We start from the raw sequence: 25,070 nt of genomic DNA on the forward strand, positions 1-25,070 counted from the left end.
GTAGAACTGAACCCAGCCAGAGTCAGTACCTTCAGGGGAGGGGAACCAGTGAGTGTAGAACTGAACACAGCCAGAGTCAGCACCTTCAGGGGAGGAGAACCAGTGAGTGTAGAACTGAACCCAGCCAGAGTCAGACCTTCAGGGGAGGGGAACCAGTGAGTGTAGAACTGAACCCAGCCAGAGTCAGCACCTTCAGGGGAGGGGAACCAGTGAGTGTAGAACTGAACACAGCCAGAGTCAGCACCTTCAAGGGAGGGGAACCAGTGAATGCAGAACTGAACCCAGCCAGAGTCAGCACCTTCAGGGGAGGGGAACCAGTGTGTGTGTAGAACTGAACCCAGCCAGAGTCAGCACCTTCAGGGGAGGGGAACCAGTGAGTGTAGAACTGAACACAGCCAGAGTCAGCACCTTCAAGGGAGGGGAACCAGTGAGTGTCGAACTGAACCCAGCCAGAGTCAGCACCTTCAGGGGAGGGGAACCAGTGAGTGTAGAACTGAACACAGCCAGAGTCAGCACCTTCAAGGGAGGGGAACCAGTGAGTGTAGAACTGAATATTGGGAGTGTAGGACAAGCTGCCTTCAGACGTGCGATGTGTTTGAATTTCAGGACAGGGACCGGGAATAGTGTATGGAGCAGGGATTTACTGCTTTGGAGGAACAAAAGAGGAAATAATGTTCCATAGAATCTAGAATTGTCTGTTTTGAATTTCTGTCCTGTACTTGCAGTAATGACTTTTGTAAACTCCTTTTCCAGGGCATTCGAGGGGCAGGATTTGCAGACGGGGAACTCAAACCAAACATCACGTCAAGATCTGATGGAATGACTCAATTGCTGAATATCATCGGCCTTTGAATGTGGAAGGAGAAAAGTTTGTCTGTTCTGTCTTTGGGAAAAAATTTCAAACATCAGTGTGACTGGTAAATCACCGAGACACACACACAACCGAGTGAGCGTGTTCCAGTGCACTGACTGTGGAAAGAGCTTGAACCAGTTTCACAGCCTGAAAAAACATCATAGCATTGACAGCGGGGAGAAACAGTATACATGGATCAAATCAAGGTGATTTAGCTGTCGAAACAGAGGAATTATGAGGTACAGAAGTTGATATTATGAGCTCCACGATATGTGCAATTAGCTCCCAACAAAGTGAATTAGCTCCAGAAACAGGGGAAATAGGAGATACATAAACAGGGGCATTAGATCCTGAAAAAGGGAAAGTAACTCCAGAAACAGGAGAGGTAGCTCGAGAAGCTGGAGAATTGGGTGTTCCTGCAGCAGGGGAATTCAAAGAACGCACCATAAACAGGACAATTCGGATCTCCAGATATCGGGAAATTACAAGCCACATGAAAAGGATCAGGGGAATTAGGAGCAGCAGGAACAGGGAAAGTTGAATCTCCAGGAACATGTGGATTAGCTCCGGAACAAGGGTCTTGCTCCAGATACAGAAACACATTGATTAGGTCCAGGAATAGTGGAATTGGGACGAGAAAGAGGGATTTGAGAATGACAGAAACTGGGTAAATTAGGAGCTCCAGAAATATGGGAATTAGAAGCTCAAAGAACAGATTAATGACTCCAAAACAAGTGAATTAGCTCCAGAAACAGGGGATTGTACTCCAGAAATAGAGGCATTCGCTCTAGAAAATGGGAAATTAGAATTATTAGCAGCAGTATTAGCTCCAGAAACAGGCATATTAGCGACAATAAAGAGCGGAATTAGCTCCAGAAACAGGCGAATTGGTTTCAGAAACAGGGGAATTGGGATCTCCAGAAACAATGGGATTGGGATCTCAGATTTATGGGTGATTTGGATCAAATCAGGGTGATTTAGCTGTACCAACAGAGGAATTAGGAGCGTCAGAAACAATGGTAGTATGGTAACATAAACAAAGTAATTTGGAGCAAAATAAACTGTAGTTGTTGGAGCTGCAGAAAGAGGTGAATTGGGTGCGGGCACAATCAGCATGCAAATTAGGAGAGAGTTCCAAACACGGAAATTAGGAGAGACTGCCTGAAACATTAGGTTTTTCTGCAGCAGGGGAATTAGGAGAGCACTTACCGTAAACAGGGGAATTCACAGCTTCAGAAATCGTGGAGCAACAGACAAAGGGCAATTCCGTGATCCTGAAACAGGGGAATTGGAGCTCTGGAAACAGGGGAATTATCTCCAGAAAGAGGGGAACTAGGACCTGCAGAAAGAGCGGTATTAACTGCAGAAAGAGCGAAATTAGCTCCAGAAACAGGGGAATTAGGAGTTCCATAAACTGGGATATTGGGAGTTCCAGAAACAGGGGAACTAGGCGCTCCGGGAACAAGTGAATAATTTCCAAAACAGGGGAATTACCTCTAGAAACAGGTACATTCGCTCCACAAATTGGGGAATTGGCTCCATAAAAAGGAGATTTTGCTCCAGAAAGTGGGTAGTTAGGACATCAAGGAAATGGGGAAAGAAGAGCTCCAGAAACAGGGGAATTAGAAGCTCCAGGGAATTAAGTCAAGAACAAGGGAATTAGCTAAAGAAATAGGGGAATTATGAGGTCCAATAACTGGGCAATTGGCTCGAGAAAGAGGATATAAACTCCAGAAACAGTAGATATAGCTCCAGAAACAGGGCAATTGGCTCCAGAAACATGGGAATTGGGATTTCCAGAAACTCTGGAATTTGGAGCTCGAGAAGTAGATGAATTAGCTTTAGTTTTCCTCAGGCGGCCGAAGGCTGCATTGGCGCACTGGAGGCGGTGTTGTCGATGGCTGCCCATGTTGATAGGAGGCTGCCGACATATGGGAAACGGTCCACGTTGTCCAGGGGCATGTAATGGGTCCTGATGACTGAGGGACAGTGCTGTGCGGTGAGGACAGGCTGGTAGAGGACCTTTGACTTACAGATGTTTAGCATAAGGCCCATGATTTCCTATGCCTCAGTAAATACGTTGACTATGTCCTGGAGTTCAGCCTCTGTGTGTGCACAGATGCAGGCATCACTCACCTACTGCAGCTCGATGACAGAGGTTGGGACAGTCTTGGGCCTGGCCTGGAGACGGCGAAGGTTGAACAGGTTCCGCCTGGCCTGGAGACGGCGAGGGTTGAACAAGTTCCCACTGGTTCTGTAGTTTAGTTCCACTCCAGCGGGGAGCTTGTTGACTGTGAGGTGGAACATGGCAGCGAGGAAGATTGAGAAGAGGGTTGGGGCGATGACCCAGCCTTGTTTGACCTTGGTCTGGACGTGCATTGGGCCTGTGATGGATTCGTTGGTAAGGATCATGGCCTGCATGTCATCGTGGAGCAGGCGGAGGATGGTGAGGAACTTTTGGGAGCATCTGAAAGGGAGGGGGACGCTCCATAGACCCTCACGGTCGACAGTGTCAAAGGCCTTTGTAAGGTTGAAGAAGACCATGTATAAGGGCTGGCGCTGTTCCTTGCTTTTTTCCTGTAGCTGTTGCGCTGCAAAAATTATGTCCATTGTGCCCCGTAGGGAACTAAATCCGCACCGTGACTCCGGGAGGAGCTCCTCAGCCACAGGGAGAGGATGGTTGAGGACTCTAGCAACGACTTTCCCAGTTGCTGATAGCCGGGAGATTCCACTGTAGTTGCCGCTGTTGGACCTGTCCCCTTTTTAAAGATGGTGACGATGACTGCATCTCTGAGACCTCTCGGCATGCTCTCCTTCCTCCAGATGATAGAGATGGGGTCATGTATTCATGCCAGAAGTGCCTCCCCGCCATACTTAGTAAGGTCAGATGGGTTTTAGTAAGGTCACATCATGGGTTTTAGTAAGGTCACATGGGTTTTAGTAAGGTCACATGGGTTTTAGTAAAGTCACATCATGGGTTTTAGTCAAGTCACCTGGGTTTTAGTAAGGTCACATGGGTTTTAGTAAGGTCACATCATGGGTTTTAGTAAGGTCACATGGGTTTTAGTAAGGTCACATGGGTTTTAGTAAGGTCACATGGGTTTTAGTCAAGTCACATGGGTTTTAGTAAGGTCACATGGGTTTTAGTAAGGTCACATCATGGGTTTTAATAAGGTCACATGGGTTTTTAGTAAGGTCACATCATGGCTTTTAGTCAAGTCACCTGGGTTTTAGTAAGGCCACATGGGTTTTAGTAAGGTCACATCATGCGTTTTAGTCAAGTCACATCATGGGTTTTAGTAAGGTCTCATGGATTTTAGTAAGGTCACATCATGGGTTTTAGTCAAGTCACATGGGTTTTAGTAAGGTCACATCATGGGTTTTGTGGGGAATTCGAATCTCCAAAAACAAGGAAATTAGGAGCTTCAAAATCAGGATATTAGGAGAAATCACCTTAAACTGTGGAGTTGGGAGAGAGCTCCAGAAGCAGTGAAATTATGAGCTCCATAAACACGGGAAGAAAGAGATGAATTAGGAGCTCCTGGAACAATTGAATTAGGATCTTCAGAATAAGGAGGAATTAGGAGAGGGCACCAGAATCATGGGAATCAGCATTTCCAAAAACAGTAATTAGGAACTCCAGAAACAATGGAATTTGCTCCAAAAACACTGGAATTAGCTAAAGAAACAGGAGAATTATCTCTAGAAAGTTCAAAATGTGCATTTTCCCCCACTGGCAATGAATTGACTGATAGCCGTGCTGTGATAAGTTAAAGTGATGCAGCCCGAGAAGCGACATGGAAGACTAATGAAAACCGTGGTTGTTCTCACACTGCAGTTAAATGTTGGCAAAACTTATAGTGTCAATCAGCAACTCTAGTTCCATATGTTGATTTATTGTGCTGCTGAAATGTTCATAAAGATACAAAGCTTGCACACCAGGCTCGATCTTATAGACAGAGTGAAATACACTGGAGTGTTTATTCAAAGTTACAGAACATAAAATGTCAGTAAAATTGCCCGTTCTTTTCTCGGCACTGATGGGTTGTGAAAGGGAGACGGGCCGAAGGCACACTGAGCCACACTGACCCCGGGCCAAGGTGAAATTATAACAGATTCAGTCCATAGCAGCGAGTTGCTGAAGAGAGATAAGAGTCGCGAATCAGGGAGAGATTTTCTGATATTGCTGTTGAATCTCATTTAGATCAAACACTCCATGAATTATCTGCCGGGGAATTCAGAGCTGGGAAATCACCTTTGAAACCTAAACATAGGCAATACAGGAAAAGCCCAGTCCTAATGAAAATCTTAATGCTCAGGTTAAATGTCACTGTCCACGGCCAAGGCACTCTCTGATTACAGTCTTGCACACGTTGCTAAGTTTAAAATGTTGTCTGTTTCCACACTGGCAATGAATTGACTGATAGCCGTGCTGTGATAATCTAGGGTTATGCAGCGCAAGAAGGTACATGGAAGACTAATGATAACCATGATTGTACTGACAATTGCAGTTAAATGTTGGCAACATTTGCAGTGTCAATCAGCAAATCTAGTTCCACATGTGGAGAGAGGTCTAGTCATTTACTGCTGACTTTAAAACAGCAGGCACGGAAGTGTATTGTGTATCACTGCAACGAATGATGCTCTGCTGATGGTTAGGGCAGCAGCAGTGTGGTGAACTGGGAATCAAACCCGGGCCACGGCGGAGAGAGGAGAGTCCCAGCGGTTTGGAAAACCACAAATGTAACACCCCTATTTAAAAAAGGAAGGAGACAGAAAAGAGGAAACTACAGACTAGTTAGCCTAACATCTGTCGTTGGGAAAATGCTGGAGTCTATTATTAAGGAAGCAGTAGCGGGATATTTGGAAAAGCATAATACCAGACAAACAGCGTCAGCATGGTTTCATGGAAAGGGAATTATGTTTGCCAAATTTGCTGGAGTTCTTTGAGGATTTAACGAGCAGAGTAGATAAGGGGGAACCAGTGGATGCGGTGTATTTGGATTACCAGAAGGCATTTGATAGGGTGCTACATAAACGGTTACAGCACAACATAAAAGCTCACAGAGTTGAGGGGAATATATTAGCATGGATAGAGGGTGGACCAACTAACAGATTTCAGAGAGTCGGGATAAATGGTTCATTTTCCGGCTGGAAATCTATATCAATAACATGGATGAAGGGACCGAGTGTAATGTAGCCAAGTTTGCTGATGTTACAAAGATGGGTGGGAAAGCAAGTTGTGAGGAGCACACAATGCATGTGCAAAGGGATACAGTCAGGCTAAGAAATTGGCAAACATTTGGCAGATGGAGTATAACGTGCGAAAGTGTGAGGATATGCATCTTGGCATGAAAAATAATACAAATATTTAAATGAAGAGGGAATACAAAATGCTGCAGTACAGAGGTACCTGGGGGTCCTTGTGTGTGAAACACAATACGCTGGAGTGCAGGTACAGAAAGCAAATGGAATGTTAGCCTTTAATCCAAGGGGGATGAAGTATAAAAGCAGAGTAGTCCTGCTACAACTGTACAGGGTATTGGTGAGACCACACCTAGGGTACTGGGTACAGTTTTGGTCGTTATTTAAGGAAAGATATACTTGCATTGGAGACAGTTGAGAGAAGGTTCACAGTTGATTCCTGAGGTGAATGGGTTCACTTAAGAAGGTTGAGCAGGTTGGGCCTAAACTCACTGGAGTTTAGAAGAATGAGGTGATCTTATTGAAATATATGATTCTGAGTGGGGTCAGTAGGGTGGATATAGAGAGGATGTTTCCACTCGTGGGGGAATCTAGAACTAGGGGGCATAGTTTAAGAATAAGGGGTTGCCGATTTAGAACTGAGATTAGGAGAAATTTCTTCTCTCAGATGGTCGTGAATCTTTGGAATTTTCTACCCCAGAGAGCAATGGAAGCTGGGTCATTGAATATATTTAAGATGAAGATAGACAGATTTTTGAGTGATAATGGAGTGAAGGGTGATGGGGAGCAGGCAGGGAAGTGAAGCTAAGGTTAAGAGCAGAGCAGCCATGATCTTATTAAATGGCAGAGCAGGTTCGAGTGGCCAATGGCTTTCTCCTGCTCCTATTCTTTATGTTTTTTAAAGGATGAAGTATGGATGAAAACAAAATCAGCATCATTATTTTTATCTGATCCATTTCCTGTTGATTAATTTGTCAAATAACCCAAATATTAAACTCCAGCCCAGTTATATGGGGAATCAATATCAGCAAAAAGAAAGCCCAACTCTCAGAATGGACATGATTCAGTCTGGGGAAACCCTGCATTCACTTGTGAACTCGCTGGTGTGTCAGCAGGGTAGATGAATGAGTGAATCCCTTCCCACACTAAGAGCAGGTGAACGGCCTCTCCCCAGTGTGAATTCGCTGGTGTATCAGCATCTGGGACGATACAGTGAATCCCTTCCCACACTCGGAGCAGGTGAACGGCTTCTCCCCAGTGTGAACTCGCTGGTGTCTCAGCAGGCTGAATGACACAGTGAATCCCTTCCCACACTCAGAGCAAGTAAACGGCCTCTCCCCAGTGTGAACTCGCTGATGTATCAACAGGTGGGATGAATGAGTGAATCCCTTCCCACACTCAGAGCAGGTGAACGGCCTGTCCCCAGTGTGACTGTCCCGATAACCTTCCAGCTCAGATGGATAATTGAATTCCTTCCCACAGTCCCCACATTTCTCCATGGTGCAGGTGTCCTTGTGTCTCTCCAGGTTGGACGATCAGTGGAAGCCACGTCCACACACAGAACATGTATACTGTTTCTCCCCGCTGTCAATGCTATGATGTTTTTTCAGGCTGTGAAACTGGTTCAAGCTCTTTCCACAGTCAGTGCACTGGAACACTCTCACTCGGTTGTGTGTGTGTCTCGGTGATTTACCAGTCACACTGATGTTTGAAATTTTTTTCCAAAGACAGAACAGACAAACTTTTCTCCTTCCACATTCAAAGGCCGATGATATTCAGCAATCGAGTGATTCCATCAGATCTTGACGTGATGTTTGGTTTGAGTTCCCCGTCTGCAAATCCTGCCCCTCGAATGCCCTGGAAAAGGAGTTTACAAAAGTCATTACTGCAAGTACAGGACAGAAATTCAAAACAGACAATTCTAGATTCTATGGAACATTATTTCCTCTTTTGTTCCTCCAAAGCAGTAAATCCCTGCACCATACACTATTCCCGGTCCCTGTCCTGAAATTCAAACACATCGCACGTCTGAAGGCAGCTTGTCCTACACTCCCAATATTCAGTTCTACACTCACTGGTTCCCCTCCCCTGAAGGTCTGACTCTGGCTGGGTTCAGTTCTACACTCACTGGTTCCCCTCCCCTGAAGGTGCTGACTCTGGCTGGGTTCAGTTCTACACTCACTGGTTGCCCTCGCCTGAGGTACTGACTCTGGCTGTGTTCAGTTCTACACTCACTGGTTCCCTCCCCTGAAAGTCTGACTCTAGCTGGGTTCAATCACTGGGATCCTGAAGCCCCGCCCTCACGTCGCCATTTTGCAAAGACGAGCACGCGTGCGCTCTGTGTCTCGCTGAATCACACAAACGGACATCTTTCCTTTACAAAGATGGCGGACGCCAGCCTGGGTTTGGAACTGTGGAAGACCCCGCAGGTTCAAAAGCGGGACCTGTAGTGTCTGAGTCCGGCTGAGCGATGTGCATCGGGTGTTTATGAAGCCTACCTGCCGAGTGCGTTACTCCCCTGCGGATCGATGATTCGCCTTTTGTCTAAAAAGTTCCAAAACTTCCTCACCGCCCCAGCTCGCGTCCGGCTCTGATCAGTGTGACACTGCGCATGCCCCACCTCCAGTCTGCGCACTGGGCTCCTGCGCATTGTGACCGGGAAGACAATGGGTGGGGGAGAGAGGCGCATGTGTGGGTCCAGGGGGGATACGGGGGGGGGGTACAGGGGGCGGAGGATACGGGTGGGGGGTATACTGGGGGATACAGGGGGAGGGGTATACTGGGGGCGGATACAGGGGGTGGATGATATGGGGGGATACTGGGGGATACAGGGGGCGGGTGATACGCGGGATACTGGGCGGGTATACAGGGGGATACAGGGGGCAGAGTATACGGGGGGGATAGAAGGGGCGGAGGATACAGAGGGGGTTATAGTGGGGGATACAGGGGGATAGTGCGGGAGGGGGATGCAGGGGGCGGAGGATACGGGGGGATACAGGGTGTGGGGGATGCTGGGAGGATACTGGGGGAGAGGGAAACAGGGAGCAGGGGGATACAGGGGAATACTGGGGGGCGGAGGATACGGGGCTAAACAGGGGGCGGGGGATACTGGGTGGATACAGGGTGCGGGGGATAGTGGGGGGATACGGGGGAACTGGTGGGATACAGGGGGCGGAGGATACGAGGGGGATACTGGGGGGATAGAGGGGGCGGGGATACGGGGGATACTGGGGGTTACCGGGGGCGGAGGATATGGGGGTAAACAGGGGGCGGGGGTTACTAGGGGGATACACGGGGGATACAGGGTGCGGGGGATACTGGGGGGATACAGGGGGTGGAGGATATGGGCGTAAACAGGGGGCGGGGGATACTCGGGGGATACAGGGGGCAGGGGATTCTGGGGGGATACAGGGTGCGGGGGATACTGGGGGAATACAGGGTGCGGGGGATACTGGGGGAATACAGGGTGCGGGGGATACAGGAGGATACAGGGGGCGGAGGATACGGGATGGATACAGGGGGCGGGGGATACAGAGGGGGTACAGGGGGCGGAGGATATGGGGGGGATACAGGGGGTGGAGGATACAGGGGGGATACAGGGGCCGGAGGATATGGGGAGATGCAGGGGGCGGGGGATACAGGGGGGATACTTGGGGCAGGGGATACTTGGGGAATACAGAGGGCGGGGGATACAGGGGGGATACAGGGGCGGAGGATACGGGGGTATACATTGGGCGGGGGATATGGGGAGATACAGGGTGCGGGGGATACGTGGGGTGGGGGATACAGGGGGCGGGGGATACTGGAGGGATACAGGAGGAGTGGGAAACTGGGGGGATACAGGAAGAGGTGAATACTGGGGGATTGGGGATACTGGGGGAGGGAGAATACCGGGGAGGAGGATACCGGGGGAGGGCGAGTACCGGGTGAGGGGGAATACTACTGGAGGAGGATTCTGGGGGAGGGGGAATACCGGGGAGGAGGATACTGGGGGAGGGGGAATACCGGCGGAGGGGGAAGACTGGGGGAGGAGGATACTGGGGGAGGGGGAATACCGGGTGAGGGGGAATACTGGGAGGAGGATACTGGGCGAGGAGGATACTGGGGGAGGAGGAATACCGGGGAGGAGGATACTGGGGGAGGAAGATACTGGGGGAGGAGGAATACCGGGGAGGAGGATACTGGGGGAGGGGGATACAGGGGGCGGGGGATAAAGGGGGAGATACTGGGGGATACAGGGGGCGGAGGATACGGGGTAAACAGTGGGCGGGGGATACTGGGGGGATACGGGGGATACTGGGGGAATACAGGGTGCGTGGGATACAGGGGGGATACTGGTGGGATACAGGGGGCGGAGGATACGAGGGGGCTACTCGGGGGATACAGAGGGCGGGGCATATGGGGGGATACTGGGGGCGGAGGATATGGAGGTGATACAGGGGGCGGTGGATACGGGCGGATACAGGGGGCGGGGGATATGGGGGGTGGGGGATACAGAGGGCGGGGGATACTCGGGGTTACAGGGGGCGATGTATACGGGGGGGATACATGGGGCGGGGGAGACTGGTGGCGGGGGATACTGGGGGCGGAGGATTCGGGGGGGATACAGGGGACCGGGGATATGGGGAGATAGAGGGTGTGGGGGATACTGGGGGGATATAGAAGGAGTGGGATACTCGGGGGATACAGGGTGCGGGGGATACAGGGGGATACTGGGGGGATACAGGGGGCGGAGGATACGGGGAGGATACAGGGGGCGGTGGATACGGGGGGATACGGGGAGGCTAGAGAGGGCGGGGGATACTCGGGGATTACAGGGGACGGTGGATACTAGGGGGATACATGGGGGGCGACTGGGGGCGGGGGATACAGGGGGGATACAAGGGGCGGAGGATTCGGGGGGGATGCAGGGGGCGGGGGATATGGGGAGATACAGTTTGGGGGGATACCGGAGGAGCGGGATACTCGGGGGATACAGGAAGAGGTGAATACTGGGGGAGGGGGATACTGGGAGAGTGGGGATACTGGGGGAGGGGGAATACCAGGGAGGAGGATACTGGGGGAGGGGGAATACCGGGTGAGGGGGAATGCTAGGGGAGGAGAATATTGGGGGAAGCGGATACTGGGGAGGGGGAATACCGGGGAGGAGGATACTGGGGGAGGGGGATACTGGGGGAGGGGGATACTGGGGGAGGGGATATACCGGGGAGTAGGATACTGGGGGAGGAGGATAATGGGGGAGGAGGAATACCAGGGAGGAGGATACTGGGGGAGGAGGAATACCGGGGCGGAGTATACTGGGGGAGGAGGATACTGGGGGAGGGGGATACTGGGGGAGGGGGATACTGGGGGAGGAGTAATACCGGGGAGGAGGATACTGGGGGAGGGTGATTACCGGGGAGGAGGATACTGGGGGAGGGGGAATACTGGGGAGGGGGATAATGGGTGAGGGGTTATACCGGGGAGCAGAATACTGGGGAGGGGGATACTGGGGGAGGAGGATATTGGGGAGGGGGATTTTCCCCACTACTGATGTCAGGCTAACCAGTCTATAATTCCCCGTTTTCTCTCTCCCTCCTTTTTTAAAAAGTAGTGTTACATTAGCTACCCTCCAGTCCATAGGAACTGATCCATAGTCGATAGACTGTTAGAAAATGATCACCAATGCATCCACTATTTCTAGGGCCACTTACTTAAGTACTCTGGGATGCAGACTATCAGTCCCTGGGGATTTATCAGTCTTGAATCCCATCAATTTCCCTAACACAATTTCCTGACTAATAAGGATTTCCTTCAGTTCCTCCTTCTCGCTAGACCCTCGGTCCCCTAGTATTTCTGGAAGGTTATTTGTGTCTTCCTTAGTGAAGACAGAACTAAACTATTTGTTCAATTGATCTGCCATTTCTTTGTTCCGCAATATAAATTCATCTGATTCTGACTGCAAGGGACCTGCATTTGTCTTCACTAATCTTTTTCTCTTCACATAGCTATAGAAGCTTTTGCAGTCAGCTTTTATGTTCCAAGCAAGCTTTCTTAAGTTCAGGACCCTAGTCTCTGAATTAACTGTGTCACTCTTCATTTTAATCAAGATTTCTACCATGCTATGGTCACTCTTCCCCAAGGGGCCTCGCACAACAAGATTGCTAATTAGTCCTTTCTCGTTACACATCACCCAGTCTAGGATGGCCAGCCATCTAGTTGGTTCCTCGACATATTGGTCCCATCCCTAATACACTCCAGGAAATCCTCCTCCACCATATTTCTACCAGTTTGGTTAGCCCAATCTATATGTCGATTAAAGTCGCCCATGATAACTGCTGTGCCAGTATTGCACTCATCCCTAATTTCTTGTTTGATGCTGTCCCCAACCTCAATACTACTGTTTGGTGGTCTGTACATAACTCCCACGAGCGTTTTCTACCCTTTGGTATTCCGCAGCTCTACCCATACAGATTCCACATCATCCAAGCTAATGTCCTTCCTTGCCATTGCATTAATTTCCCCCTCCTAATTTGGATGTTGAGTTCACAGCCTTGGTCACCCTGGAGCCATGTCTCCGTAATCCCAATTGTATCATATCCGTTAATAGCTGCCTGCGCAGTTAATTCGTCCACCTTATTACAAATACTCCTCGCATTGAGGCACAGAGCCTTCAGGCTTGTCTTTTTAGCACACTTTGTCCCTTTAGAATTTTGCTGTAATCTGGCTCTTTTTGATTTTTGCTTTGGATTCCACTGCCCTCCACTTTTACTTTTCTTCTTTCTATCTTTTGCTTCTGTTCCCACTTTACTTCCCTCTGTCTCCCTATATAGGTTCCCATCCCCCTGCCATATTAGTTTAATCCCTCCCCAACAACACTGGCAAACACTCCCCCTAGGACATTGGTTCCAGTCCTGCCCAGGTGCAGACCGTCTGATTTGTACTGGTCCCACCTCCCCCAAAACCGTTTCCAATGTCCCAGGAATGTGAATCCCACCCTCCTGCACAAGCCACGTAATCCTGAGATTACTACCTTTGAAGTATTGCTTTTTAATTCAACTCCAGCTCCCTAAATTCAGCTTGTAAGATCTCATCCCGTGTTTTACATATATCGTTGGTACCTATACGCACCACGACAACTGGCTGTTCACCCTCCCCCTCCAAAATGTAGCCACTCCAAGACATCCTTGACCCTTGCACCAGGGAGGCAGCATACCATCCTGGAGTCTCGATTGTGGCCGTGGAAACGTCTATCTATTCTCCTTACAATAGAATCCTCTACCACTATAGCTCGCCCACTCTTTTTCCTACCCTCCTGTGCTGCAGAGCCACCCATGGTGCCATGAACTTGGCTGCTGCTGCCTTCCCCTGATGAGTCATCTCCCCCAACAGTACCCAAAACGGTGTATCTGTTTTGGAGGGAGATGACAGCAGGGAACCCCTACACTATCTTCCTTCCATTACTCTTCCTGCTGGTCACCCATTCCATATCGGCCTGAGTAACCTTTACCTGCAGTGTAACCAACTCACTAAACGTGCTATTCACGACATTCTTAGCATTGCTGATGCTCCAGAGTGAATCCATGTGCAGCTCCAGTGCCGCAATGCGGTCTGTCAGGCGCTGCAGCTGGATACACTTCCTGCACATGTAATTGTACCCTCACGCTCTGTACCCACTCGTTGATCCCACTCACTGACACCTGACTCTGCACACTGACCCCAGTCACTGATCCCTGACCGCACTCACTGACCACATTTTCTGAATCATGACCCCACTCACTGACCCGTTACACTCTCTATGACCCTATTCTATGACCCCTGACCCCACTCACTGACCCCTGACCCCACTCACTGACCCCTGAACCCACTCACTGATCCCACAGTGGGACTACTGACCCCGCTTATTGAACCCTGACCCAAATCAATGAACCCTGACACGACTCTGTGACACTACTTTCTGAACCATGATCCCACGCAATAATCCCTGACAACACTCACTGGCCCCCGCTCCTGATCGCTGATCCCAGATCACTACAATCGGTCGAATTATGAGAGAGCTTCAGAAACAGGGATATTAGGAGGTCCAGAAATGGGGGAAACTGATCTTCAGAAACAGGATTAGGGGAGATCTCCAGAAGCATGGAAATTAGGAACTCCTGAAACATTGGAATTGGAGCTTCAGAAACAGGGGAATAAGCAGCTGGAGAATAATCTGGAATTATGAGATGGCACCAGCAACAATGGAATTAGAATCTTCAGAAACAGGGGAATTACCAGCTCCAGGAACAGGGTAATTAGTTGGTCCAGAAACTTGTGAATTAGATGCTCCAGAATCTTGGGCGTTATGAGCTCCTGAATAACATTAAAAATGGAGCTCCTGAAACGGGGAATTGAGATCTCCAAAAACAGAAGAATGAGGAGAGATCACCAGAAACACCGTAATTACGAGAGAGCTTCAGAAGCCACAATTAGGAGAGAAACAACGGAATAAGGAGCTCCAGAAAGAAGGGAATTATGAGCTCCAGAAACAGCACAATCAGGAGGGAACTCCAGGAACAGGGGAATTAGGAGAGACTCCGGAAAGAAGGGAATTAGGACTTCCTGAATCAGGGGAATTACATGGGATTAGCTGAGGGCTGGTGAAACAGAGAAATTAGGAGAGAGCTCCTGAAAATGGGGAATTAGCTGTTCCTGCACAAGTGGAAGGATGAGACAGCACGATCAACAAGGCAATTTTGAGCACCAGAAATAGTGAAATTAGAAGCAACAGACAGGGGTATTAGCTCCAGAAACAGAACATTAACTCTAGAAAGAGTGGAGTTAGCTCCAGAAACAAAGACATTAGGAGCTCCACAAACCTGGATATTAGGAATTACAGACACAGGAGAATTAGGAGCTCCAGGAAAAGGTGAATTAGGTCCAGAAAAGGGGACTTAGCTCCAGAAACGGAGGGATCAGAATCTCCACAAACTGGGATATTACGTATTCCCAAATGATAGGAATTAGGGGCTCAAAAATAGCTGAATTAACTGAATTAAAGAAACTGTGGAATTAGCTTCAGCATCAGGGGAATTAGGAGTAGCAAAAACAGGGAAAGCATCAGCTCCAGGAAAACTTGAATTAGCTCCGGTTCAACGAAATTAGCTCCGGAAACAGGGTAATTAGGAGACGCAGAAACAGCAGAATTAGCTCCAGAAACAGGGGGATTAAGAACTCCTCAAACATGGGAATTAGGAGCTCCAGAAACAGGTGAATTAGCTCAAGAAACAGGGAATTTAGCTCCAAAAACAGGGGATTTCGCTCGAGAAAGATGGGAGAGTAGAACCAGGAACTGGGCAACTAGGAGCTGCTGTAACAGGGTAATTGGGAGCTCCAGAGCCAGGTGAAATGGGTCATATTAAGGGAATTAGCAAGAGAAAGAGGGGAATTCGAAGGTCCAGACAAAGGATATTAACAGGACAATTAACTCCAGAAACATGGGATTTGGGGTCCCCAGAAAAATGGGAATTAGGAGGTCCAGAAACAGAGGAATTAACGACAGAATATGGGGATGTAGGTGTTCCTGTAGCCGGGGAATTAGGAGAGAGCACCATAAAGAGGGCAATTCGGATCTCCAGATATTGGGAAAGTAGGAGTCACATGAAAAGAACAATTAGCTCCAGGATCTGGGGAATTAGGAGCAGCAGGAACAGGGAAAGTTGGGTCTCCAGGAACAAGGGATTTTCTCCAGCTACAGACATATGTGAATGAGCTGCAGAACAGGGGAACTGAGTCTAAAAAGAGGGATTTAGGAGCTTCAGAAACTGGGAGATTCGGAGTTACAGAAACAGGGGAATTAAGAGCTCCTGAAACATGGGATTGAAGATCCAAGAACAGGTTAATAACTCAATAAAAAGGGAATTATCTCCAGAAACAGGAACAGTGGAATTCTCTTTAGAAAGTGGAGGATCAGAAGTATTAGCAGGGATATTAGATCCTAAAACAGGCGTATTGGCTCCAGAAAGAGCTGAATTAGCTCCAGAAACAAGAGAATTAGTTCCACAAACAGTGGAACTGGGATAGCCAAGCAAGGGGATTGGGACCTCAGATTTAGGGGTGATTTGGATCAAATCAAGGTGATTTAGCTGTCGAAACAGAGGAATTACGAGGTACAGAAGCTGGAATTATGAGCTCCACGATCTGAGGAATTAGCTCCCGAAAAAGGGAATTAGCTCCAGAAACAGGGGAAATAGGAGATACATAAACAGGGGAATTAGATCCTGAAAAAGGGAAAGTAACTTCAGAAACAGGAGAATTAGCTCTAGAACCTGGAGAATTGTGTGTTCCTGCAGCAGTGGAATTCAGAGAACGCACCATAAACAGGACAATTCGGATCTCCAGATATCTGGAAATTACAAGCCACATGAAAAGGATCAGGGGAATTAGGAGCAGCAGGATCATGGAAAGTTGAATCTCCAGGAACACGTGAATTATCTCCGGAACAAGAGTCTTGCTCCAGATACAGAAACACGTTGATTAACTCCAGGATTAAGGGAATTGGGACTAGAAAGAGGGATTTAGGAGCTAAAGAAACTGGGTAATTAGGAGCTCCAGAAATATGGGAATTAGAAGCTCAAAGAACAGGTTAATAACTCCAAAACAAGTGAATTAGCTCCAGAAACAGGGGACTGTACTCCAGAAATAGAGGCATTCGCTCTAGAAAATGGAAAATTAGAAGTATTAGCAGCGGTATTAGCTCCAGAAACCGACATTTTAGCTACAATAAAGAGCATAATTAGCTCCAGAAACAGGCGAATTGGTTTCAGAAACTGGGAAATTGGGATCTCCAGAAACAATGGGATTGGGACCTCAGATTTATGGGTGATTTAGATCAAATCAGGGTGATTTAGCTGTACCAACAGAGGAATTAAGAATTACAGAAACAGTGGAATTATATGCTCCAGGATCTGCGGAATTAGCTCCACAAAAAGGAATTATCCCCAGAAACAGGGGAAATAGGAAATACATAAAGAGGTGAATTATCTCCAGAAACAGGGGGCTTAACTCCAGAAACAGGAGAATTATCTCCAGAAGAGTGTTCCTGCAACAGTGGAGTTAAGAGAGCGCACCATAATCAGAATAATTCGAAGCTTCAGATATCGGGTAATTAGCAGCCACATAAAAAGGACAATTAGCTGCTCCATAAACAGCGCGATTTGGAGCACCAGAAACAGGGGAATTGGAGCTCCATAAACAGGGGAAATAGCCCCAGAAACAGGATATATACTCCAGAAAGAGTGGCTAGCTCCACAGACAGGTGAATTAGTTCCAGACCAGGAGAATTCGGATCTATAGAAACAGGAGAATTAGGAGCTCCATCAGCAGATATATGAACTGTAGAAGTGGAGGACTTGCAGCTGCATAAACAGTGCAATTGGGAGCTACGGGAACTGGGAAATTTGAAGATACAGAAACTGGGGAAGTTGGTGCAACAGCAGATGAATTAACTCCAGATAAAGCTGAATTAGCTCCAGAAAGGGAGAATCAGCTCCAGGAATAGGGGCATTAGGAGCTGCCAAAACAGGGGAAGAAGGTGCTCGAGGAACACTGGAATTAATTCCAGAACAAGGGAATGATCTCCAGAAAAAGGGAAATTAGGAGATCCAGAAACAGATGAATTCGCTCCAGAAACAGGGGAATTAACTCAAGAAAAGGCGGAATTAGCCCGAGAAAAGGAGGATTGGGCTCCAGAAACAGGGGAATTAGAAGCTGCAGAAACTGGGCCATTAGGAGCGTCAGAAACAACGGTAGTATGGTACCATAAACAAAGTAATTTGGAGCAAAATAAACTGTAGTTGTTGGAGCTGCAGAAAGAGGTGAATTGGGCGCGGGCACAATCAGCATGCAAATTAGGAGAGAGTTCCAAACACGGAAATTAGGAGAGACTGCCTGAAACATTAGGTTTTTCTGCAGCAGTGGAATTAGGAGAGCGCACCGTAAACAGGGGAATTCACAGCTTCAGAAATCGTGGAGCAACAGACAAAGGGCAATTCCGTGATCCTGAAACAGGGGAATTGGAGCTCTGGAAACAGGGGAATTATCTCCAGAAAGAGGGGATCTAGGACTTGCAGAAAGAGCGGTATCAACTGCAGAAAGAGCGAAATTAGCTCCAGAAACAGGGGAATTAGGAGTTCCATAAACTGGGATATTGGGAGTTCCAGAAACAGGGGAACTAGGCGCTCCGGGAACAAGTGAATAATTTCCAAAACAGGGGAATTATCTCTAGAAACAGGTACATTCGCTCCACAAATTGGGGAATTGGCTCCATAAAAAGGAGATTTTGCTCCAGAAAGTGGGTAGTTAGGACATCAAGGAAATGGGGAAAGAAGAGCTCCAGAAACAGGGGAATTAGAAGCTCCGGGGAATTAAGTCAAGAACAAGGGAATTAGCTAAAGAAATAGGGGAATTATGAGGTCCAATAACTGGGCAATTGGCTCGAGAAAGAGGATATAAACTCCAGAAACAGTGGATATAGCTCCAGAAACAGGGCAATTGGCTCTAGAAACATGGAATTGGGATTTCCAGAAACTCTGGAATTTGGAGCTCGAGAAGTAGATGAATAAGCTGTAGTTTTCCTCAGGCGGCCGAAGGCTGCAATGGCGCACTGGAGGCGGTGTTGTCGATGTTTGCCCATGTTGATAGGAGGCTGCCGAGATATGGGAAATGGTCCACGTTGTCCAGGGACATGTCATGGGTCCTGATGACTGAGGGACAGTGCTGTGCGGTGAGGACAGGCTGGTAGAGGACCTTTGTCTTACATAAGGCCCATGATTTCCTATGCCTCAGTAAATACGTTGACTATGTCCTGGAGTTCAGCCTCTGTGTGTGCACAGATGCAGGCATCATCCGCCTACTGTAGCTCAATGACAGAGGTTGGGGCAGTCTTGGGCCTGGCCTGGAGGCGGCGAAGGTTGAACAGGTTCCCCCTGGTTCTGTAGTTTAGTTCCACTCCAGTGGGGAGCTTGTTGACTGTGAGGTGGAACATGGCAGCGAGGAAGATTGAGAAGAGGGTTGGGGCGATGACCCAGCCCTGTTTGACCTTGGTCTGGACGTGCATTGGGCCTGTGATAGATTCGTTGGTAAGGATCACGGCCTGCATGTCATCGTGGAGCAGGCGGAGGATGGTGATGAACTTTTGGGAGCATCTGAAAGGGAGGACGCTCCATAGACCCTCACGGTCGACAGTGTCAAAGGACTTTGTAAGGTCGAAGAAGGCCATGTATAAGGGCTGGCGCTGTTCCTTACATTTTTCCTGTAGCAGTCGCGCTGCAAAAATGATGTCCATTGTGCCCCGTAGGGGACTAAATCTGCACTGTGACTCCGGGAGGAGCTCCTCAACCATGGGGAGAAGACGGTTGAGGACTCTAGCAACGACTTTCCCAGTCGCTGATAGCCGGGAGGTTCCACTGTAGTTGCCGCAGTCGGACCTGTCCCCTTTTTAAAGATGGTGACGATGACTGCATCTCTGAGACCTCTCGGCATGCTCTGCTTCCTCCAGATGAGAGAGATGAGGTCATATATTCACGCCAACAGTGCCTCTCCGCCATACTTAGTAAGGTCACATGGTTTTAGTGAGGTCACATCATGGGTTTTAATAAGGTCACATGGGTTTTAGTGAGGTCACATCATGGGTTTTAGTAAGGTCACATGGGTTTTCGTCAAGTCACCTGGGTTTTAGTAAGGTCACATGGGTTTTAGTAAGGTCACATGGGTTTTAGTAAGGTCACATCATGGGTTTTAGTAAGGTCACATCATGGGTTTTAGTAAGGTCACATGGGTTTTAGTAAGGTCACATGGGTTTTAGTAAGGTCACATCATGGGTTTTAGTCAAGTCACATCATGGGTTTTAGTAAGGTCTCATGGATTTTAGTAAGGTCACATCATGGGTTTTAGTCAAGTCACATGGGTTTTAGTAAGGTCACATCATGGGTTTTGTGGGGAATTCGAATCTCCAAAAACAAGAAAATTAGGAGCTCCAAAATCAGGATATTAGGAGAGATCACCTGAAACTGTGGAGTTGGGAGAGAGCTCCAGAAGCAATGAAATTATGAGCTCCATAAACACGGGAAATAAGAGCACCAGAAAGAGATTAATTAGGAGCTCCTGGAACAATTGAATTAGGATCTTCAGAATATGGAGGAATTAGGAAAGGGCACCAGAAACATGGGAATCAGCATTTCCAAAAACAGTAATTAGAACTCCAGAAACAATGGAATTTGCTCCAGAAACACTGGAATTAGCTAAAGAAACAGGAGAATTATCTCTAGAAAGTTCAAAATGTGCATTTTTCCCCACTGGCAATGAATTGACTGATAGCCGTGCTGTGATAAGTTAGAGTGATGCAGCCCGAGAAGCTACATGGAAGACTAATGATAACCGTGGTTGTTCTCACACTGCAGTTAAATGTTGGCAAAACTTATAGCGTCAATCAGCAACTCTAGTTCCATATGTTGATTTATTGTTCTGCTGAAATGTTCATAAAGATACAAAGCTTGCACACCAGGCTCGATCTTATAGACAGAGTGAAATACACTGGAGTGTTTATTCAAAGTTACAGAACATAAAATGTCAGTAAAATTGCCCGTTCTTTTCTCGGCACTGATGGGTTGTGAAAGGGAGACGGGCCGAAGGCACACTGAGCCACACTGACCCCAAGCCAAGGTGAAATTATAACAGATTCAGTCCATAGCAGCGAGTTGCTGAAGAGAGATAAGAGTCGCGAATCAGGGAGAGATTTTCTGATATTGCTGTTGAATCTCATTTAGATCAAACACTCCATGAATTATCTGCCGGGGAATTCAGAGCTGGGAAATCACCTTTGAAACCTAAACATAGGCAATACAGGAAAAGCCCAGGCCTAATGAAAATCTTAATGCTCAGGTTAAATGTCACTGTCCACGGCCAAGGCACTCTCTGATTACAGTCTTGCACACGTTGCTAAGTTTAAAATGTTGTCTGTTTCCACACTGGCAATGAATTGACTGATAGCTGTGCTGTGATAATCTAGGGTTATGCAGCGCAAGAAGGTACATGGAAGACTAATGATAACCATGATTGTACTGACAATTGCAGTTAAATGTTGGCAACATTTGCAGTGTCAATCAGCAAATCTAGTTCCACATGTGGAGAGAGGTCTAGTCATTTACTGCTGACTTTAAAACAGCAGGCACGGAAGTGTATTGTGTATCGCTGCAACGAATGATGCTCTGCTGATGGTTAGGGCAGCAGCAGTGTGGTGAGCTGGGAATCAAACCCCGGCCACAGCGGAGAGAGGAGAGTCACAGCGGTTTGGAAAACCACAAATGTAACACCCCTATTTAAAAAAGGAAGGAGACAGAAAAGAGGAAACTACAAACTAGTTAGCCTAACATCTGTCGTTGGGAAAATGCTGGAGTCTATTATTAAGGAAGCAGTAGCGGGATATTTGGAAAAGCATAATACCAGACAAACAGCGTCAGCATGGTTTCATGGAAAGGGAATTATGTTTGCCAAATTTGCTGGAGTTCTTTGAGGATTTAACGAGCAGGGTAGATAAGGGGGAACCAGTGGATGCGGTGTATTTGGATTACCAGAAGGCATTTGATAGGGTGCTACATAAACGGTTACAGCACAACATAAAAGCTCACAGAGTTGAGGGGAATATATTAGCATGGATAGAGGGTGGACCAACTAACAGATTTCAGAGAGTCGGGATAAATGGTTCATTTTCCGGCTGGCAAACGGTAACTAGTGGGGTGCCACAGGGATCGGTGCTGGGTCCTCAACTATTTACAATCTATATCAATAACATGGATGAAGGGACCGAGTGTAATGTAGCCAAGTTTGCTGATGTTACAAAGATGGGTGGGAAAGCAAGTTGTGAGGAGCACACAATGCATGTGCAAAGGGATACAGTCAGGCTAAGAAATTGGCAAACATTTGGCAGATGGAGTATAACGTGCGAAAGTGTGAGGATATGCATCTTGGCATGAAAAATAATACAAATATTTAAATGAAGAGGGAATACAAAATGCTGCAGTACAGAGGTACCTGGGGGTCCTTGTGTGTGAAACACAATACGCTGGAGTGCAGGTATAGAAAGCAAATGGAATGTTAGCCTTTAATCCAAGGGGGATGAAGTATAAAAGCAGAGTAGTCCTGCTACAACTGTACAGGGTATTGGTGAGACCACACCTAGGTTATTGGGTACAGTTTTGGTCGTTATTTAAGGAAAGATATACTTGCATTGGAGACAGTTGAGAGAAGGTTCACAGTTGATTCCTGAGGTGAATGGGTTCACTTAAGAAGGTTGATCAGGTTGGGCCTAAACTCACTGGAGTTTAGAAGAATGATCTTATTGAAATATATGATTCTGAGTGGGGTCAGCAAGGTGGATATAGAGAGGATGTTTCCACTTGTGGGGGAATCTAGAACTAGGGGGCATAGTTTAAGAATAAGGGGTTGCCGATTTAGAACTGAGATTAGGAGAAATTTCTTCTCTCAGATGGTCATGAATCTTTGGAATTTTCTACCCCAGAGAGCAATGGAAGCTGGGTCATTGAATATATTTAAGATGAAGATAGACAGATTTTTGAGCAATAATGGAGTGAAGGGTGATGGGGAGCGGGCAGGGAAGTGGAGCTGACGTTAAGAGCAGAGCAGCCATGATCTTATTAAATGGCAGAGCAGGTTCGAGTGGCCAATGGCTTTCTCCTGCTCCTATTCTTTATGTTTTTTAAAGGGTGAAGTATGGATGAAAACAAAATCAGCATAATTTCTTTTATCTGATCCATTTCCTGTTGATTAATTTGTCAAATAACCCAAATATTAAACTCCAGCCCAGTTATATAGGGAATCAATATCAGCAAAAAGAAAGCCCAACTCTCAGAATGGACATGATTCAGTCTGGGGAAACCCTGCATTCACTTGTGAACTCGCTGGTGTGTCAGCAGGGTAGATGACTGAGTGAATCCCTTCCCACACTCAGAGCAGGTGAACGGCCTCTCCCCAGTGTGAATTCGCTGGTGTATCAGCATCTGGGACGATACAGTGAATCCCTTCCCACACTCGGAACAGGTGAACGGCTTTTCTCCAGTGTGAACTCGCTGATGCATCGACAGGTGGGATGACTGAGTGAATCCCTTCCCACACTCAGAGCAGGTGAACGGCCTCTCCCCAGTGTGAACTCGCTGGTGTCTCAGCAGGCTGGATGACTGAGTGAATCCCTTCCCACACTCGGAGCAGGTGAACGGCCTCTCCCCAGTGTGAACGCGCTGATGTATCGACAGGTGGGATGACTGAGTGAATCCCTTCCCACATTCAGAGCAGGTGAACAGCCTCTCCCCAGTGTGAATTAGCTGGTGTATCAGCATCTGGGATGATACAGTGAATCCCTTCCCACACTCGGAGCAGGTGAACGGCTTCTCTCCAGTGTGAATTCGCTGATGTATCAGCAGGTCGGATGACCGAGTGAATCGCTTCCCACACTCAGAGCAGGTGAACTGCCTCTCCCCGGTGTGAATTCGCTGGTGTGTCAGCAGGCTGGATGACTGAGTGAATCGCTTCCCACACTCAGAGCAGGTGAATGGCCTCTCCCCAGTGTGAACTCGCTGGTGTCTCAGCAGGCTGAATGACACAGTGAATCCCTTCCCACACTCGGAGCAGGTGAACGGCCTCTCCCCAGTGTGAACTCGCTGATGTATCAAGAGGCGGGATGAATGAGTGAATCCCTTCCCACACTCAGAACAGGTGAACGGCCTCTCCCCAGTTTGAGCTCGCTGGTATTTCAGCAGGTCGGATGACTGAGTGAATCCCTTCCCACACTCAGAGCAGGTGAACGGCCTGTCCCCAGTGTGACAGTGCCGATAACCTTCCAGCTCAGATGGATAATTGAATTCCTTCCCACAGTCCCCACATTTCTCCATGGTGCAGGTGTCCTTGTGTCTCTCCAGGTTGGACGATCAGTGGAAGCCACGTCCACACACAGAACATGTATACTGTTTCTCCCCGCTGTCAATGCTATGATGTTTTTTCAGGCTGTGAAACTGGTTCAAGCTCTTTCCACAGTCAGTGCACTGGAACACTCTCACTCGGTTGTGTGTGTGTCTCGGTGATTTACCAGTCACACTGATGTTTGAAATTTTTTCCCAAAGACAGAACAGACAAACTTTTCTCCTTCCACATTCAAAGGCCGATGATATTCAGCAATCAAGTGATTCCATCAGATCTTGACGTGATGTTTGGTTTGAGTTCCCCGTCTGCAAATCCTGCCCCTCGAATGCCCTGGAAAAGGAGTTTACAAAAGTCATTACTGCAAGTACAGGACAGAAATTCAAAACAAACAATTCTAGATTCTATGGAACATTATTTCCTCTTTTGTTCCTCCAAAGCAGTAAATCCCCGCACCATACACTATTCCCGGTCCCTGTCCTGAAATTCAAACACATCGCACGTCTGAAGGCAGCTTGTCCTACATTCCCAATATTCAGTTCTACATTCACTGGTTCCCCTCTCCTGAAGGTCTGACTCTGGCTGGGTTCAGTTCTACATTCACTGGTTCCCCTGCCCTGAAGGTCTGACTCTGGCTGGGTTCAGTTCTACACTCACTGGTTCCCCTCCCCTGAAGGTCTGACTCTGGCTGTGTTCAGTTCTACACTCACTGGTTCCCTTCCCCTGAAAGTCTGACTCTGGCTAGGCTCAATCACTGGGATCCTGAAGCCCCGCCCACGCGTCGCCATTTTGCAAAGACGAGCACGCGTGCGATCTGTGTCTCGCTGAATCACACAAACGGACATATTTCCTTTACAAAGATGGCGGCCGCCAGCCTGGGTCCGGAACTGCGAAAGACCCCGCAGCTGCAAATGCGGGACCTGTAGTGTCTGAGTCCGGTTGAGCGACGCACACCCGGTGTTTATGAAGCTTACCTGCCGAGTGCGTCACTCCCCTTCGGATCGATGATTCGCGTTTTATCTAAAAAGTTCGACAACTTCCTCAGCCCGCCCCAGCTCGCGTCCGG

At 48.0% G+C, this 25,070-nt stretch overlaps 1 pseudogene; it reads right to left on the reverse strand.

Annotated features, from left to right (window-relative positions):
• Positions 1–7,029: 7,029 nt before the first annotated feature.
• Positions 7,030–25,070, reverse strand: LOC139272765 (zinc finger protein 420-like; annotated as a pseudogene).

The sequence above is a fragment of the Pristiophorus japonicus genome, chromosome 9 (genome assembly GCF_044704955.1).
Source record: "Pristiophorus japonicus isolate sPriJap1 chromosome 9, sPriJap1.hap1, whole genome shotgun sequence".
Lineage (NCBI taxonomy): Eukaryota > Metazoa > Chordata > Chondrichthyes > Pristiophoridae > Pristiophorus > Pristiophorus japonicus.